The sequence below is a fragment of the Mytilus californianus genome, unplaced genomic scaffold (assembly GCF_021869535.1).
Source record: "Mytilus californianus isolate M0D057914Y unplaced genomic scaffold, xbMytCali1.0.p SCAF_2, whole genome shotgun sequence".
NCBI lineage: Eukaryota > Metazoa > Mollusca > Bivalvia > Mytilida > Mytilidae > Mytilus > Mytilus californianus.
In genome coordinates, this window is record NW_026262668.1 from 92140654 (window position 1) to 92159780 (window position 19127).

Genomic DNA, 19127 nt, shown 5'->3' on the forward strand with positions numbered 1-19127 from the left:
GTGTCATTCCTTGTCCTTCGGAGTTTCAAAAATCTAATAGTTATTTATTGGTGATGTTTCCCTATAAATGCATCAATAAACATGTTTTATTCATGTTATTTTAATTTCAAAACAAAATATACAGGCTCTGGTCGATAAACAACTTTTATTTTAGAGATCGCACAATACATGTACATGAAAGACAATGTTAACATACCGAATATCACAGATCACATAGTTATTACAAAATTAAGGTTAACCTTCTTAATGATTGACATAAAATTATGAATATAAAACAGGTCAAAGAGTGGACTAAGTATTAAATATAATAGTTTGTTAAAAAGTCGTACATGTAATTTAACATGTTATATCTTTATTGTAGTGACCGTAACTCGAACTAACGGTCAGTGGAATAAAAAGTAGAAAAACATTGGAATCCAACAACAAAACAAATCAAAATTCGCGATGACAAGCGTGTTGACATGAAATTAAAGCAGCAAACATTTGATAATATAACATTATGATGTACAACTCCAACCAATTTAAACATAAATATAAGGCAAAATAATCTAGTCGTATTTCCCTACCTACCTTAACTTTTCATGCCTACCCTAATATATTTATTGGAAATATTTGGTTAATCATTGTTAAGTCCAGATTTATTTTTGATTACAGCTCTTTTCATAATGCTAGCAAGACAAAGGTTTGTTTGGCTTGCTTACTTTGTTTGTATCAGTGTTTGATCGAGCATTGTAATTAAGATTGACATCTGAAAACAACATAAAAAGGCGGATTTAAACTTGTATACATTATATTTAAATTTGATTGGACATTATCACATAATCAAATTTACCTATACACAGGTTTAACTACGCCTGCTTATATTGTTTGCAGATGTCAATCTTAATTACAATGCTTGAGCAAACATTTATACAAACAAAGCAAGCAAGTCAAACAAAACTTTGTCTTGCTAGCATTATGAAAAGAGCTGTAAGTACTGTTAAAGTCTAGACTTTTCCCTAAATTCCTAAACTATCTTTGAAAAATGTTTAAAAAGATAAAATTATTTTAACTATCTACTTTTTTCTGCAAGGAGGCAAACAGCAAGTAAATATCTAAGTAGCAAAATAATCCACTTCAACAAGTCGTACATGGAATGCTATACAGTTATCGAAATAGAAAGTACGATATGGTCTCTCTTTTGCCTCTATTAATCTGCCAGTTAATATTTTGAAAATATCAAGATGTGTTTGTTTGAACAATTAATACATTTTATATATTAGTTGAAGGGACAGAAGCTTAGTGTTTTGATGATCAAATGAAAAAAGGTCAAACTAAACCCAGATCTATATCTTCTGTGTAACATAAGACAAAGGAAACCGTTTTTATTAACAAATATATTTTGAAATAAGATGCCATGCGTTAGGCTATGAATGCTTTCCAATTCTCGTCAAATGCAATTACAATGATAAATCACTGTTAGATTTAAACATGTCTTTCAATAAAAGTTATATCGATAAACAATACGAGTTTTAAACAAACACCATTAAGGTTAAACCACAATTTCAAGATAAACACAAACCTAATGGAATGCAATGCAAAATAAGCACAAAATAATTTTTACAATTGTCAATTCTGACTGGTTACCTCAGGATAAAAATTCTTGATATATTGTTCAAATTGAACAAAAGGAATTTAAATGAATGTAATCAAATACGTTAGTGGTGCAATGCAAAGAGAGAACCAAAAGAAGAACGTTGGAATTTGAATTTAGAACTCTTTAAAGTACAGGATTTGAACTATATATATTTTTGTAAGAACTCAGCCTCATTCATTTGCACTTTTCCTTCTTCTATAACCACGCTGTTATGTATATTGCTATGTATATTGTTATGTATATTGTCATTATAGAAATTATTTTCTTTCTTTGCTGTGTAGCTCTTTTTCACAGGCTTGCCATCGTCTCCCCAGGCACGATTTCTTTCGTGGGCTTGTAGTTGCCTCTGTTGAATCATATTATTTGTTTTAATACAGAGGCGTCTCCATACAATACATAATACGATGATTATCCCGATCATCACACTGAATCCAATATTTAATCCGATGTACATTTTTTCATTCCCTTTGTATAAAACCGACATCTGGAAGTACACAGAATAACAAACTTAAGACATATGCAATGCATTATTGAAACTAAAAAATAATTATATTGGTTTACCTCGTTTTAATCGTTGCTCTTGAGGGACCAATTATTATGGTAAGGTCAGGTCATCCATCATATTTGAAATTTAAAATATCCATACCAAATCACACATCATTCAAATGACAAAGTAGTTTATTTTGAAATTATTTTAGAGAAGAAGCTGTCAGAGGATAAATATACTTTAGATGTCTTGAAACGTTTATTCAATCAAATTGAGAATTTTAAAAGATAATGGAATGTAAGGAGTTATTAATTTCAAAATGGAGCTTTATTTTTTCTTTCTGTATATATATATATATATTAAATTAATGTAGTTCAGTTTGGGGAAATTTATTACAAAAAGATTCAGATAAAATCATAAAACTACAGTAGCAAGAATTATACTTGAATGTGATATTTCTGTTCCATCAAATTTTATGTTTTCTTCTTTAAAATGGCTATCCTGTACAGACAGAGTAAAGTACCAACAATCTATTCTATAAATGTATTAAATTGTAACAAGTGTATAAGTTTATAACTATGTGTCCTGTTCGGTTTTATAACTGTTACATTTGTCGCGCTTTCTGTTCTGAAATCCTCTGATATCCAAAAAAAATGAAATTTTACACGATCCATTATTAATTCAATGAAATGCTATTTGATATATCACTAATATAAAAACTCAGTAATCAATATACATTACTTTTGTAGCTTTAGACTTACGTTCCATTAGAGATTTCCAATAAAATGACATACGTACCTAACTCGACGTCCGCACGTAACGGGACCGGTTATTGCTAACCTACTAATTTTGTTAAATGCGTCATTCAGGTTTTAACTAAGTATTCCTAAACTATAAAACCCATTCAGGATAAATTTTATCAATATCAAGTATTTCTAAGATGATGAAAAACGAAAGAAATCATGATTTTTATATATCACGTGATTATTGAGATTCCCGCCAAAACTTCACTGTCATAAGACCACGTATATACACGTATCTTTACCTATCATACGATTGATTTGAGTTGTCTTTCATGGTTTTGACCATGACTTTGTTTTTCGATATACTTTGCAACTGAAACTTTTATTATTTAATATTTGACATGCTTTTAATTGTCGTTATGAGATTGGTGTCCCTTTTTCCATTCGTCTCTAAATGTTTATAATATTTAATTTCCTTGGGTATTTATTATATGACAGAGATTTTTCTAGCAATTTCAGAAATATCGAATTCAAAGTGTTAGTCAGAATTTTTCTCTGTTAAAGTTGATAACTGGGATTGCATCATACTTTATTAAGCATCATTTCAAACAATCTCTTCTTCTGCAGTTAATCTTGTTTATTTACAATCTCCGATTTTTTTCCCCAAGGGAAAACGTTCGACAAAGGGATGTGTATATTTGAAAATAATTAATACAGGTCTTGTACTTCTTTAAATTTTAATAGTTGACATACACTTTTCTTTCAAATAAAAGTCAACTAACATTAAAAAAAAAGAATTTTGTAGTTAATAATGATATATGTAAATAAATGTGTACACTAATTCGTTATGTAGATTGTAATTTGAAAGTTGTACTTGATTAGCAATTCATGACTAATCTGCATATAAACATTGACTGCTGTGGATAGTAAAATATCAATTAATAGTTCATAGTAATTGGCTAAAAAAATGTCCTGTCCGAGGTAACTTGGGTTAAAAGTGGACGAGAATGCCAATTTATATACTTGTTACACTTTTAAGGCAACTATATTGCCACTTCTGTCTTGACAGTAATTTTCTTTTTAAAATGTACTTTTAATAAGTAAGGCTTGATATTGTCATAGTTGTTTTTGGATTAAGACAACTCTTACTAATCCAATTAGAAGTGGATTCTAAAAGTATCACATATTGATTGAGTTAAGTAAAAGTTTTTAGTTTCAATTTTTGTCTCGCATTAGAGGTATATATTTATATATAAAAGTTAAACTCTACGACATATCCATGCATAGGATCACCTTTGAAGGTGATACACAGCTGAAAACACATTTTATACCAATAATTACTTTGAATATGTATATATGTGTAAACGGTTACACGCCATTATTCCGACAGCCCATTAGTCCGACAGCCCATTGGTCCGACAGCCCATTGATCCGACAACCCATTAGTCCGACAGCCCAATAAAGCGACAGCCCAATAATCCGACTACCCATTGCTCCGACAGCCCAATAATCTGACAATCCATTAGTCAGTTAGTCCGACACTTAGAAATGATTATTGCGCGGTATCAGGGTAAAAAAATGATGTCTGTATTATAACGTATATATTATTATTAGGGATTTCAACGAGTACTCGAGTGTTCGGGTATCGCTCGGTAGTACCGAGTATCGAATACCAAAACGATACTCGACTAATCGGTTTCCTGTAAGAATATTGCTGTCTTCTTTAATATACAAAATTGATCTTCTTGAGAACCTTTTTTGGAAAATTAAATAAGCATCACTGATTAATCTTACTAGTAAATGAAATACATTTTATTTTGAATGCTTGTGCTAAATTGTCATTTAAAATGCATCCGACAATACGTGGGCTATACCTAGGATTAGTAAAAACTTATTATATATGTACAGTAAAATTCCGTATATAATATATAGGTAGTTCGAATACTTTTTTATACTTAATTCAAAATCTGTATTTACGTAATTAGAATTTGAGAATATTATTTGATTAATGTATTTTTACACATTTTCGTATATACAGATATCGTTTATGTATTTACAGAATTAAAAAAAAACGGATATACAGAACTATTTCCGTACGGATAGACTTCGAATACCGTATATACGAAATTATGACGTTACAATTCTTTGCATACGCAAATACAGACTAAATAGAATTTTAATTTCGTATATATATGCAGAATTCGGATTACGTTATACAGGGAATTATTTATACAGATTCTCATCAAACTATTTCGAACAAATTAAGCGGCGTCAGAATATGATTTGCTTGATAAAATAAATACAGAATCTATTATGTATATTGAATATTGTGTGGCCCCAATATGGCCAAATCCGAACGCCACCTTAGGGATTAGGTGGACGACTCTGTGTCTAATTTAAAACAACCTACGACTTTTAAAAAAAAATCTTAAAAGTGAGGCAAACTGATGCATTTTTTAAACGCGACCCAAGGGGGGTATTCTACTGGAGCCCTGTTTTGTGATGCAATAATACTGTACATTTTACAAGATATTGTCAATAATAATAGTATCTGTTTTCTTCAATATTCGCATTTCCCTAAATTTTGTGCCTATTATCAGGTACAAGTAATTTTGACAGGTCATCGAGCTTCAGCATCACATGCTTTTTTAAGCCAGTTTACTCAAAAATAAAAAAACAAAAATCTGTAGTTGTTAATTTGGTATACAAAGTAATGTCCCGGAGAAGGAAAATCATTTGACAAAGACGCACGTAGGACATGATAGACACACAGCGTCTTAGATACATGATTGTTTTATAAGTTGTTATTGTCTTTGAACTAGCTGTCAGTAACTGCGAGTTTTACTCTCAGATCTGTACTTTGTGTTTTTGTTGTTTTGAAGAATGTATAAATACCTTTCCACGTCCGGTCTGTGTTTTTGTTACGGATGTTTTTTCTTCTTTGTATCGATCTGATGAGTTAAGCCCTTTTCAACGATTTTTATAGTTTGTTCTTATGTTGTACTGTTTCACCACTGTTCCAGGTTTGGGGAGAGTTGGAGCCTTCAAACATGTTTCACCCCGCCACATTCTTTTTGTGGCTGTCCCAACGTCAGGAGCCTGTAGTTCAGTGGTTGTCGTTTGTTCAAGTCTGTAATATTTGTTTTTTCGTAAATTGTTATGTTATAAAATATGCTATTACTATCTCAATTGAATAGTTTCATATTTTCATGTCGGGATCTTTTATTTCCGACTATACAGTATGGGTTTTTTCTCATTGTTGAAGGCCGTACGGTTGCCTATAGTTGCTTACATCCACTTCATTTGAACTTTGGTTGATATTTGTCTCATTGGCAAGCATACCACATCTCCTTATTTTTATATAATACACGAACAAACAATAGACGCCCAAAATAGTTAAACCAACGTATATATATTGACCTCCAATGGATTTTGTTTTGTCATGATAGTTTTTTTTATCAAAATATAAAAATGAAAAAGAATCCCATTGTGATACATACAACCATGCATGTTGAAGACCGTACTTTGACCTATAATGGTTTACTTTTATAAATTTTGACTTGGATGGAGAGTTGTCTCATTGGCACTCATACCACATCTTCTTATATCTATTAATAAGTTGTTGTGGAGGCTCCGTTTACATGTTTTCAATAAAAGAATATACGCCGATTTTACGACAAATTACCCTGTTTCTCATATTTTCTCGTCTTTCATGAAAAAATATAAAATTTTTGCCACGGACCTTAGGACAATTTTTGCTTAAAACTATATTGATGTTGTTGGAAAGCTTTGGATACAACTGTTTGTTGGCATGATTGGATCCTTTCATGACAGCCGATCAAATTCAATAAAGAAATAGTCCCAGTTTGCAATGGTCCAAGTTTGTTATGGTCCAAGATGTCCCTAGTTCGAAATAACCCGCACCTAGAATATCTTATATCTCCGTTTTCTGCAGCAGAAAACGGGAATACCAAGGCATCGACCATTCATCTTTTGTGTGGGGGGGGGGGGGGGGGGGGGGGGGGGGGGGGAGTTATTTTCTAGAGCCTATTTTTTCCAAAAAAAAAACCAAAGTACAAAAAGGTTTTAAATAGTTAGCAGAAGCAAACTTTTTTTTCAAGTTATTTCATGAAAATAAATTTTTTAGAAACAGTATTTATTCAACATGTGCACAGCGTTCAAATTAAACACTTTTTGGGGCTTTACTCGTGAATCAATTTTTTTTCAAATCGAACAATTAAGAAAAAAATTCGTAAGGGTTCCGCGGAACCCAGTGTCTCGCCTACTTTTGCTGTTAATCGCAGGCTCAACAAAAATGAGGGAAAAAAAAAAAAATATTTCTCTCTTTACTATCTTTTGATTGTAAGTAGCTTCTGTCCAAGTTTGGTAAAAATCCAGGATAGTTTATGAATCTAATAAATGTTTTAAAAACTTAAACTGCAGACTGTATGTAATGTTAACTGGAAGAAAAACTAAGTCCATTTTTTAACAAAATTTCCTTCTAGATACTAGCTTTTAATCATAAACAAGCTTCTGTCCAAGTTTGGTACAAATCCAGGATAGTTTAAGAAAGTTATTAAAATTTCAAAAACTTTAACCACAGAGTGAATGTAATGTTTCCTGGCAGAAAAACTAAGTCCATTTATAAGTAAAATACGGAAAAAATGGAATTTTTTTTTTACAAAATTTACTTTTGGATATTATCTTATGATCATAAACAAGCTTCTGTCCAAGTTTGGTAGAAATCCAGGATAGTTTAAGAAAGTTATTAAAATTTCCAAAACTTTAACCACAGAGTGAATATTTGTGGACGCCGCCGCCGCCGACGAGAACGACGCCGACGCCGACGCCGACGGAATTCAGGATCGCTATTTCTCGCTTTTTCGACAAAAGTCGAAGGCTCGACAAAAAACATGCGCCCCTAGCAAAAGATAAAGGGTCGGCGCCGTAAAGTATATACATTTTCGGGTATTTGAAATCTACAACTCAAAAAGGCCTTAATTGATACCAAAAAGCTCACAGTCAAAGTTGTATTATTTCCCATTTTCGGGGATGCACAACTTAGATTTCTTTCTTAAATCTAACCGAGAGTTAAACTGAGTAATAACACATATAAAGACTAAATTGATTCCATTGTAGTTATGACGAAAACGCCCAGTTATTTTTTGTTCGTTAATGACATTTGTACATACTATAAATGAGAAGACTAATCGGAATCTAAACGGACAACCACAAATATTATCGAGAACGGAGTTGGTCTTTTGAGGAAAATTTACCCATACACTTATCACATATGCATTGTCGGAATAATGAGCTGTCGGAATATTGAGCTGTCGGAATAATGGGCTGTCGGAGTAATGGGTTGTCGGAATAAAGGGATGTCGGAATAATGGGTGTCGGACTAATGGGATGTCACCCTGTAAACCAAGCTCTCTGAAGGAAAGTTTTTACAGTTTGTTCTTATATCGTGCTTTTGGACCACTGTCCCAGGCTTAGGGGTGGGGGTTGAGCACTCATTCTTTATGTGTCCGTCCCATGTCAGGAGCCTGTGGTTGACTTGTTGTTCATATCTGTTATATTTGTATTTCGTAACTTGTTTTGTTTTAAATCAGGCCGGTAGTTTTCTTAATTGAATTGTTTCATATTTTTTCAAGTTGGTTCCTTTTATAGTCGACTATACGGTATGGATTTTTATCATTGGTGAAGGTCGTACGGTTGCCTATCATTGCTTACATCAACTTCATATCTTATTGGCAATCATACCATATCTCCTTTTTTGTTCTTTTTAACTAAATACGTTTAATATTCTCAGGTAATTTAACATTTAAGAATCAGCTTTCAGTACCTGGGGGTACTTTAAGATCGGTACTCTGTGTCTTTCAAAAATGTAATTGTTTTGGGCTTAATTCAATATTGATTAGTTGAGCTATTTCCAACTGAATTTTACAGGGTTTTTTTTTCTTATATTGTGCTGTTACACCAGAGTGTTGAGCGCTGGTAAACGCATTTAATCAGGCCAAATTCTATATTGGCTTTCCCAAGTCAGATGCTTTCAATTCAGTGGATGTCATTTTCGTATTAATTTTACTCTTGTAAAATGTTTATTTTCGTTTGAAAAGTTTACATTTTTCAAAGTCAATGCCTTATATACTAGTATCTGATAATACGGTGTGAGTATTTGCTTATTGTTGACGACAGCACGAGTCACTGTAGTCGTAATTCACACCGTTTGGACTGTGTTTGATAGTTTGACCCCAGGAGTGTAAGGAATAAATCGAAAAAAGAATGCATGCTAAGCATACTATTGCTTTTGAAGAGAAAATTGAAAATATTTGTTGAACGGACAGACTGGCAGACGGACAGACAGGTTGATTGTAATATGAGTGCGGGTACAATATTTTGTCAGTGTATGTATCTTAGATACTAGTGATAAGGAAGTCTGGATCAAAACGGGGTAATCTTTACTTGTTAAAAAATATTTTTTACTATTTAGAATAATAATTGCATGCCTACTGGATATTAGTACAATAGCAAGTCACAAGGATAATGGAAGCTGTGAAACACCATTTTACAATAAAAACTAAGCTTGTTGATACAAAGAAACAAGGAGAAAAATCAAACAAATTATGCAACAAAAAGTGATATCAAAACAAACCAAGTGTTGCTAGAATAATAATATATGCACTTAAAGCATAAAACATATGAACAGGTTTTTATTAAATATTGAATTGACTGGTAGCAGGCCATCCTCGATTACGGGTTCAATTATTTTGTGTGACAATTCAATCCAGCAAATCGCTATCATTTCATCATCCTTAATATATATATGTAATAATTGTCGCTGGATATAAGACATACATCAGTATCATCATCATCATAAGTATTATAGCTTGAGGCTAAATCTTCGTCGTATTTATTATAGCTTGTAAGTTTTATAGCTTGAGGCTAAATTCTTATCTGATATTTTAGCCAATTTATGTCGAGAACTTATTTTATGCATGCATCTCTTTGCTACATAATTTTTATAAATGTCCAAGTTAAAGCCAATAGAGATCATAGAAGTATGTTTATCAAATGATCATGTCTACTCATAATTAAAACAGTAAGAAAGGGATTGACTCGTCCGACTAAAACGAAGCACAAAAACAGCAATTACTAGTATTTCAAAATAAACTCCATGTACCGATCTTAGAGTATTCACAGCTACTGAACACTATCTTAAAAACAACTACAACTAATAAATACAGAATAATTATCCAGTCTAGAATATTCATCAATTATTTCGTACTGGTACACCACTGTCCCAGGTAAGTAGGCTCGTTAACATGTTTAACTCCGCCACATTATGAGTGCATTTCTTTCTAACCAAAATTTTGTAAACGTTGTGTGGCGTTTGTTATCGTTTGCTAAACGCTACAAAAGAAGAAACAAATGCATCGTTTAATCCGTGTTTTCTTACCCTGTTTTGAACTTTCAATAATGCATGCACATGTTTTTGGTAAACAGATGTATCCCCATAAGTGAAATCAAATCCGAACCATTCTAAAATATTACAAGAAAAGTAAAATATAGGTGATACTTGATGAGGATAGGCATAGGTCTACATGACAATAACCGAAACACCTTTGTAATACTGGTAATAAAAACACATACCAGATATGAATTTCTATTCTTAAAATACACACATAAGTCTCATACTACAAGCATGCAAGTATGAATTATGAAAAATGTATTCCACAAGAAAAAATATGTATCATTCACAGAGTTATACCAGCTCTAAATTACTCTCAATATATGCACATAGAAAATGGATGAATTACGAAGGATAATAATAAGATATACTGGATTGGTCCTGGACCCGATTGATTTTAGTATATTAAAGGTTGAAGTTAGAAACACATGTAGCGTTTGTACTAACAAACGACAAACGACAAACTGCAGACACATTTTTAGCGAGTGCATAGTTTGTCAAAGTTTATGTAAACTTTGCAAACGTATGTTTGAAACAAATGATCAAAACATGTGCGCGCTTAGTCGTTTGCATCGTTTGTGCTAGAAAGAAATGCACTCTATGTATGGCGGTGACTGTCCCAAGTAAGGAGCCTGTAATTCAGTGGTTATCATTTGTTGCTGTGCTTTCGTTCTTTTTTTTTGTACATTAATTAGGCCGTTAGTTTTATCGTTTTTGTGGCCTCTTAAAGCTGACTATTCGGTATGGGCTTTGCTCATTGTTGAAGGTCGTACGGTGGCCTATAGTTGTTATTTTCTGTGTCATTTGGTCTCTTGTGAAGAGTTGTCTCATTGGTAATCATACTACATCTTCTTTTTTGTACATATCACAAATTAAGTAAAAAGGTACATAAACACTCTAGAAAAGCAAGACCTTGTGTCATGTCAAAAGCACAGAGTGTCTGTAGGACCATTAGTGTTCATAACTGTATAGCAGATTATATGTAGTGTCTATAAAATGTAATGATTACTTATCAGTAAAAGATACATGATTATTTGTTAATGGGATTATATGTAACTAAATAAATGAATATTTATATTAAAAGAAACATCAGAAACAAGAATATGTGTCTGTGTCCATTAGATTACACGCCAGTATCACATTTCCGTGTTAAGTGAGCTCTATATCCAGGAAAAAATCCAATTCAGTATGTAGTCTTAAACTTTTAATTCTCGTGCGAGATGTCTAATGTTAAAACATTGTTGTTTTTAAAACGTATTTATCAAAGTCAAACGACAATCATTTAATTTTTTTTTTGTGTTATACAATTTGTGATTATGGCCGGATCCAAGATATATGAAAGAGGGCGTAGTTTCCGATAATTGAATTTATACTGCCGAGCAACGCGAAAAAATATTGGACGATTTTATACTAAACATTTGTAAAGATAACGTGGAAAATGTGAGATGTTCAAAATTACTTGGCGATCGAAAGGGGGGAGTATGCCCTCTACCCCTGTATCTGCGAATGCACCTTTAGGTATACATGATCAAAACCTCGTCCCATGCATTATTATAGTTAAAGACTAAAAAGTACATTTTGATAAATGCATCAATGATATGAATTTCTGCCAACGTCAAATTATCTTGAATTAAATTATAGAATTATTTTTTTTTAAAGTTAGTCGCGTACACCTTTTACATTCGGGTGTGTCGGAATCCACTTTTTAAACGTTAAAACTTATAAAAACAAAAAAAAACAGATAACCTTCTCGCTTCGGATTTCATTATTTTAATATTTTAATGCTAAATGTTTACTTGGTAGTTTTTAAAATTATATGTTGAGAAGAACTGAAATATGGGTCAAGTGAAATGACAAGAAATGATGGGTGTATTTGATTACAAGTTGCTAGCTTACTTATTCCATTAAAATATTTTTGTCAATAAAATCATTAAAAATTTAATTAAAAAATATTTAAAGATTAAAAAAAGTAGTTGGGGTTGATTTTTACATTAAGTCTATATCAGCAAAAAATGCGTGTTCAAAGAGCAAAAATGCATGCAGTGTATGCTCCCCTCCGTCATGCTTCGATGCAATAGGACGATATACGTTGAGTTAGGTCGGTTATGTCGAGTAAAGTTATTTTATTGGAAATCTCTATTAATTCCTCGTACAGTTTATTTTTTAAATCCGGTTCAGAACATCCCTATATCAATACGATACTCGAGTACACGAAATCAATATGTTAATACTGATTTCAATAAAAATAAATAAGGCGTATTTGACAAAGGACGTTAATTGCAAATACCTCGTATCTGATGTCTTACGTAGAGACTACAGTAATTATGCCGTAATAACACAGGGTATACACATCTTCAAAACTCTTACGGTAACTTCACATACAGTAAAGCCAAAAACCTTACATTTATTCCATCGTCAATATATAAAATATTGGGTTTGAGCTAATGGATGGGAATCTAGATCACAATTCGTTCACAAACAAGTCGGCAGTACAATATAATAAATATAAACTAGTTGGTAAAGTTCAAATATAGAAATGAAACAGTGGTACAAGTCAGTGAATTTAAACCAAAAATAATACCCTTGTTTACGTTGCAAAATCATGACGCAGTCTATGTGTTCTCGTTGGCATATCCAACATAGTCCCCTAATAATAATTTTAATTTCCAAATAACGTGACTAACAACAAAGTCTGTTATGTTCAATTTGTAGACAGAAATTAGATAAGGGTTTGATTCTGGTTAAAACCGTTTTGGGCCCTTTTAAGCCTGGGGTTCCAAAACAGACAGTGTAGATGAAAGTGGTCTTCGGGTGCGGGATTTTCTCGCTATGTTGGAGACCCATTGGTGGTCTTCGGCTGTTTTCTGCTCTTTGGTTGGGTTGTTGTCTCTTTGACACATTCCCCATTCTCATTCTCAATTTTATTTTGTTCAGATCGTCCTTCTTTTGATGATTAATGGCCACTACACTTTTTTTTAAATTATGTTCAATTTTAAATACAAGCAGAGGCAATTAAGTGTGATACCATCACTAAGTTGTACTTTCTCTTTTTTTTTGAGGTATCATAGTAAAGAATCCAACAATAAAACATGTAAATGACATGTTTTCAGTATCTGCGGGTACTCTTTAATCGGTACTTTGTTTTTTGTCTTTGTCTTTGTGTTTGTTTTTTTGTGCTTACATTGTGCTGTTACACCACTGTCCCAGATTAGGGAACGTATTGAGCGCAAACAATCATTTATAACTTTGTCACATTATTTTATGTGACTGTCCCAAGTCATGATCTTGTAATTCAGTGGTCGTCATTGCTGCCTGCCAAAATTCAACACCACCTTTCTTAGTTTATGAAAATCACGGCATATACGATTAAAAGATATGTAAGGGAATATAGTCTTATTCAAAGTGAAGGTTGGCGCCTGTTAAAACGTTTAAACCCGCTGCATTTTTTCGCACCTGTCCTAAGTCAGGAGCCTGTTGTTCAGTGGTTGTCGTTTGTTGGTGTGGTTCATAAGTGTTTCTCGTTTTTTATATAGATTAGACCGTTGGTTTTCCTGTTTGAATTGTTTTACACTAGTCTTTTTGGGGCCCTTTATAGCTTGTTGTTCGGTGTGAGCCAAGGCTCTATGTTGAAGACCGTACATTGACCTATAATTGTTTACTTTTTAAACATTGTGACTTAAATGGATAGTTGTCTCATTGGCACTCATACCACATCTTCTTATTTAAATAAGTTCCATTCAGTCGTAAAAAAAGAAGTAATAAGGAATAAGTAACGAAAAGGTAACAAATAGGTAACGAATAAGTAATAAGGAATAAGTAACGAATAAGGAATAAGTAACGAATAGGTAACGAATAAGGAATAAGTAACGAATAGGTAACGAATAAGGAATAAGTAACGAATAGGTAACGAATAAGTAATAAGGAATAAGTAATAAATAGGTAACGAATAAGGAATAAGGAATAAGTAACGAATAGATAACGAATAAGTAATAAGGAATAAGTAACGAATAAGGAATAAGTAACGAATAGGTAACGAATAAGTAATAAGGAATAAGTAACGAATAGGTAACGAATAAGTAATAAGGAATAAGTAACGAATAGGTAACGAATAAGGAATAAATAACGAATAGGTAACTAATAAGGAATAAGTAACAAATAGGTAACGAATAAGTAATAAGGAATAAGTAACGAATAGGTAATGAATAAGGAATAAGGAATAATTAACGAATAGGTAACGAATAAGTAACGAGTAGGTAACGAATAAGGAATAATGAATAAGTAACGAATAAGGAATAAGGAATAAGTAATAAGGAATAAGTAACGAATAGGTAACGAATAAGCATTAAGGAATAAGTAACGTATAGAGAACAAGTAACCAACTTGACGACCCTATAACCCCCAACCGCCATCATACATGGCAACTATTTCTTTAAAAAATAGAAAAATAAACCAAAATAATCTTAAAAATCATATGTTATCTGAACTGCAACTTTATTTCAAGGAAAGGAAAAGAAGTATTGAGTATGTCCAAGAATTCCATGAAACTTGGCTGCTTATGATGATCAAGGCATCCAGTCATTGTAGGCAAGTGCTTCTATTTCCTTGAAATTTGAACGCCGAAATTTGTGGAACCAGAAAAGCTACACGTAAGACATCGCAGTTTTACAACATAGGACTACGGTATCATGTGTCCCTTCTTGCAGACATGGATACGGTAGAAAAAACTATGTTCTAATGGAAATTACCACATTTAACAAAAAAAGGATAAGGAGGTATGATAAATGCCATTATTTGGCTCAGAAACTTGCAAAAAGTCAACTCTTCAGTCTTTGTAAAATAATGTTATTTATATATTGATAAATGAGAACGATGTAGTCGGGTCACTACAGAGTAGAAATATTATATTATCATATGTGATTTCGCTGGAACTTCAAAAAATGACAAACTTCACATATTTGATCGAATACGGCCATTTTACACATGGTTTTTGGTAAAAATAGACATAAGAAAAAACCTACTCACATCAGCATCTTTATGATGAGACACCATATCGCAAAATATCTTTTTAGGGCAATGATGTTGCCCATATTTGATATCAATGGCACAATCTCAAAACGAGACCATTTTGGCAGATTTTTAAAAGTTTTTCCTTACATTCGAGAAGTTTGAAGGGCTAATATGAATTTCGAAGACAAAATTCAAAACAATGAAAACCGATACCTTACACCTTACACTAATGTATTATGAATTTACAATACTTTAAGATTTTTTAATTCAAAGGGTAAAAAAAGTTTCATTACCATGAATTCTTCTTTAGCTCAATATTCCAATTTGTGTTTACAGTCGTTTTATTATTTTTTTTTCTCTAAGAAACTATAAAAGCAATTTCAAATAGTCATAAATTGTTCAAATAAGGCCTTCGAAAATAGTGGAATTAATTACTTTTGGAGTGTCAAGAACTCGTTGGAAGTACTTGATAAATTACATGCATATATTGGTGATTTTGAATCTGTTCAAAGTTTTGATTTTTCTACCCTATATACCACATTGCCTCACATTCTCATTAAGAAAAAATTCACACACCTAATTGAATGGGCATTTAAAAAGTCAGAATGTGAATATATATGTTCAAACTCTTTTAGGTCATTTTTTAGTAGCAATAAACAAAAAAACTATGTCAATTGGACATGCTTTGATACTATATATGCCCTTGAATTTTTATTAGATAACATTTTTGTTCGCTTTGGAGATTCCGTATATCGTCAGGTTATCGGAATTCCAATGGGGACTAACTGTGCACCACTTATTGCGGACCTTTTTTTGTATTGCTATGAGTTACAATTTATGACAAAAATCAGCAAAGACCCATCGAAACAACATCTGATACACAAATTTAATAATACTTTTAGATATTTGGATGATATTTTGGCTCTCAATAATGACGACTTCAGTATGTATACTAAAGAAATTTATCCTGTTGAACTTACTTTAAATAAAGCTAATACTAACAATGACCACTGCCCTTTCCTCGATCTTGATATCTATATCATTAATGGAAAGCTTAATACTAAAATATATGATAAAAGAGATGATTTTTCATTTCCTATCGTTAATTATCCATTTTTAGATGGTGACGTTCCCTTGTCACCATCTTACGGTGTTTATATATCTCAACTTGTACGATTCGCTCGTGTATGTAACAATGTTTTAGATTTTAACGAGAGAAATTTATGTATTACTGAAAAATTATTACACCAGGGTTTTCGATATCACAAACTAGTCAAAACATTTACTAAATTTTATCATCGGTATAAGGACATCATTCGTAAATATAGCTCAACATGCAGACTTCTTATACGTTCAGGTATTTCACATCCAATTTTTTATGGAAATATTCTTTATAAAGCACAAAAATGTCAGTATTCACCTCTGAAGCTAACAAAACCTTTAAATAGACTTATTAAGAAGGGATATAGTTACGATACTGTTGTCAGGTCATTAAAGATTGCATATTTTGGCGTTAATATTGATTCACTTATAGGGTCTTTGCATCGGCACTAAACACTTTTATTTAAAAACCAGTTGTTGGCATGACACGGGTTATGTTCTTCTCATATATGTTATGATGGTATGATACTAAACCCCTAACGGGAAGGATTGTGCCTGATATTCATATGATGAAGACATAATCTTTCAATCAGTTTAATTGAAGTCTGGAGCTGGCATGTCAGTTAACTGCTAGTAGTCTGTTGTTATTTATGTATTATTGTCATTTTGTTTATTTTCTTTGGTTACATCTTCTGACATTAGACTCGGACTTCTCTTGAACTGAATTTTAATGTGCGTATTGTTATGCATTTACTTTTCTACATTGGCTAGAGGTATAGGGGGAGGGTTGAGATCTCATAAACATGTTTAACCCCGCCGCATTTTTGCGCCTGTCCCAAGTCAGGAGCCTCTAGCCTTTGTTAGTCTTGTATTATTTTTAATTTTAGTTTCTTGTGTACAATTTGGAGTTAAGTATGGCGTTCATTATCACTGAACTAGTATATATATTTGTTTAGGGGCCAGCTGAAGGACGCCTCCGGGTGCGGGAATTTCTCGCTGCATTGAAGACCTGTTGGTGACCTTCTGCTGTTGTCTGTTCTATGGTCGGGTTGTTGTCTCTTTGACACATTCCCCATTTCCATTCTCAATTTTACAAATCAGGACAGTTAGAAAAAAAATAAAAGAAATTATTAATTTTCCATTTTTTTACACTAAATTTAAGAAACTAGAGCGGGATAGTAAACATACGCCATATGTTTGCTGTTCTTTTTTTAACTTTAGAGAGAAGGGCAAGCATCGTTAAATATTTTCTATGTTTAAATGAAACTAAATTGTTAGTATTTGATAACACATTAAAGTTATACTTTAACATACCTTGAAGTTTGTTTTATTCAATTATCGCTAATTCCATATACTATATGTATTTATTTCTTTTCATTTTCAGGTGTTTTCAATGTGAAATCAAGCGCTCCCGTCATTTCAGTGTATACGACTGATTATTGATGATATGCAGGATTGTATATATTAACAATAACAATGGATTTTATGGAAAATCTATTGATTTAAAGCATTCTTTCGCTTTATATTGACACACTCAAAAGAATAAAACATGATACTTTTCACTTTTATTAAACATAACTCTGGGTCTTTCATATGGTTTCTTGATGTATGATGAAATATGGTCCTGACTTTGTGTCATTTGTATCTTCAATATGGGCTATTTGATGTGAAAGAAACTGCTTTGATAATCTAAGTTAACCCTGTGACATATATATGTGCATTCCAAAAGTCAGGAACCTCCCAAGTGGTTGTTATACGTCATATCTAAATGTTCTTTTTTTGTTATTCGGATAAATTTGGTATTGATGGCCAATTGTTTTGTAGTCCCGTTTAATTTATAGACTATGGACGACTTAAGAGGTTGACGTATTGAATAGAAAAATTTCTATCGTTGAAGACTGTATGTTGTCTTCTGTGTGTTGTTTGAGTATTTTGTTCGTTGGGATGCTGTAGCATTGTCACACTATTACAAGAAATCTAAGCAAAAATGTTTGGAAAAAGTAACAGAAAAACTAGAGGCCCAAAGTAATGAAAACTTTATATTGAGCATTGTTTGATAATTTCCGAATAAAATTGAACCAATCTGTTAATAACCTTTTAAAATTTAAATCAGATAGGACCATTTATGGATTCTACTCAACGATTTTATAAATATTCTCCGAGCATCTCTATAAGAAAAAAGTCTCGATCTAAACTTGATTAAACCCATTACATCAAAATCAACACTACATACCATTATTTTCTTTTGTAGTGGATTTTGCATCCAGTGCATATATCTGACCATCAACGGATTGACCTGGTCATAGATTAAATAGTTTGAAATCTGGTATCAATGTCATTACATGCATTGTTTCCCTTTGCAGCTTTTCTTAGGAAATTTGGATTTTAATAAGACGTTAACCATTTATGGCACACGGTGGTTGTTAATAGTGACATAATTTCTTGGCAAGTTAACGTGTATATGAATGGAACAACCCAAAAGGAACACACCTCATCAAACACTTTATTCTAATTCATAGTTTGCAACATTTTCGTCTGTCTTCACGTTTTTGCCATGGCATTGGCAGTTTCTCTTCCACTAATAAGTTTTAAATGTCGCCTTGGTATATTCTGACTATACTGATAACTTATTCTAATGGGTTGTAGTAGAGACATATAATACAATTTTATATTATATGTCTC

The 19127-nt window shown here is 32.3% G+C and overlaps 2 long non-coding RNA genes across 2 annotated transcripts in view; both read right to left on the bottom strand.

Moving 5' to 3' along the window:
- Positions 1-19127, bottom strand: part of LOC127728496 (uncharacterized) — a 90690-nt gene that overhangs the window by 62690 nt on the left and 8873 nt on the right. The window lies entirely within an intron of this gene.
- On the bottom strand, positions 132-17883 carry LOC127728504 (uncharacterized). The gene is made up of 2 exons (XR_007994151.1): positions 17760-17883; positions 132-2120 (listed from the first exon to the last, which is right to left on the bottom strand). It is a non-coding gene; the product is annotated as an uncharacterized LOC127728504 (long non-coding RNA).